General features: G+C 43.2%; 1 non-coding gene across 1 annotated transcript; it reads left to right on the plus strand.

The window, feature by feature from the left end:
* The first annotated feature begins 1227 nt into the window (after window positions 1-1227).
* TRNAN-GUU lies at window positions 1228-1301 on the plus strand. The gene has a single exon. It is a non-coding gene; the product is annotated as a tRNA-Asn (tRNA).
* The last annotated feature ends 154 nt before the right edge of the window (window positions 1302-1455 follow it).

Raw genomic sequence — 1455 nt, forward strand, 5'->3', positions numbered from 1 at the left:
TTTTGCCTGTTCCCACCTAGATTCTGAGAGACGTCTTTTAAAGTGAAAGATGGATATATCAGAACTCCAAAAAACCATTCCAAAACATGCAAAAATAAGGAGGCCATCCTAACTTGCCTGTTTAATACCGCAAACTGCATGCTTCCCACTCCCTAATCACCTTATCCTGTTTGACTTTTTCTTTTCTCCACAGAATTTACTACCTTCAAAAATATTGTACAAATTACTGCTTTGTGTTTAATGTCTGTTTCTCCCCGGCTTGAAAATCAACTCCAGTCTCTGTTGTACTGCTGATCTGTCCAAGCGTAGAACAGTGCCTGACAGTGAGTAGACACTGGTAACTGTCAGTTGACACTAAGTGAATAGAGGACACCCAAAAGTCAAGATTTCGTGTCGAGGGCATCATCCTACTAGAATCTGAGTTTAAATGTGCTTTAAAAGAATAGAGAAATAAACAGGATTCTGAACATCACCACCCCCACCCTCACCATTACCATGTTTCCCATCAACCCACACACGCTTCAGAAAAAAAGGAAAACAGGCACAGATAGAAACCCAAAAGGAAATTACTGGAAGGTATACATGCTGCTATCTGTATTTTGTCACGGTTCTCTGTCAAGTTTACTCTTGGGAAAGAGAGAGAGGGAGGGAAGAAGTTAAAAAATGAAATTTGTCATCGCTCTTACTCTTTAGAACGCAGATATAAAGTGTGACTGCACTTTAAGGCCCGCCGCTTGCTGGTAGAGCTCTGCAGCGTAGGAGGTTCTAAACGGTTTCAGTCTCCGGGGGCGTCGGCTCTTCACTGCTATGTCATGTCCCTGAATCGTTGCACAGATTTTCCACTGAATGGTTTTGCCCTCTTCGCAAAGCGCCTGCCAGTGACTTCTTTCTCAACTGAACTATCAGCAAAAACTTCCTTATTCAACTGAAAATAAATTCTGTCCAGATATCTTCCTTTTGATTGTACTCATACTTACTTGGGAAAAGAGAGCACCGGTGCCGCGTCCTGCTCCGCACCGACCAACACTCTGAAGTTCCTCTCTAAGAATAATATCTATACAATTATGAACTTCTGCTTTTAAAACACACCATTAGCATAGGAACAATGACAAAGAATGGGGGAGCACTTTTCCAGTACACGCCCGGCAAACGGTTCCTTTAAAAATATATAATTTAGACTAAAAGGGTGAAATGATCCATTTGGAAGGAACGGCTCCGGCTACCTCCGTCTCTGTGGCGCAATCGGTTAGCGCGTTCGGCTGTTAACCGAAAGGTTGGTGGTTCGAGCCCACCCAGGGACGCTTGCTTTAAGTAGTGAGGTTTCTTTGAAATTGGCGTTAACCCGCTGTTTTATACTTCCCGAATTGTGTTTGACGACGTCAGATTCACTGGTATTCTTTGGGATACCCGCGACACCCAGTTGATCATTGATTAAAATTTTCCGAACTCCCCCTA

This window comes from Galeopterus variegatus, unplaced genomic scaffold, assembly GCF_000696425.1.
Source record: "Galeopterus variegatus unplaced genomic scaffold, G_variegatus-3.0.2 Scaffold2717, whole genome shotgun sequence".
NCBI lineage: Eukaryota > Metazoa > Chordata > Mammalia > Dermoptera > Cynocephalidae > Galeopterus > Galeopterus variegatus.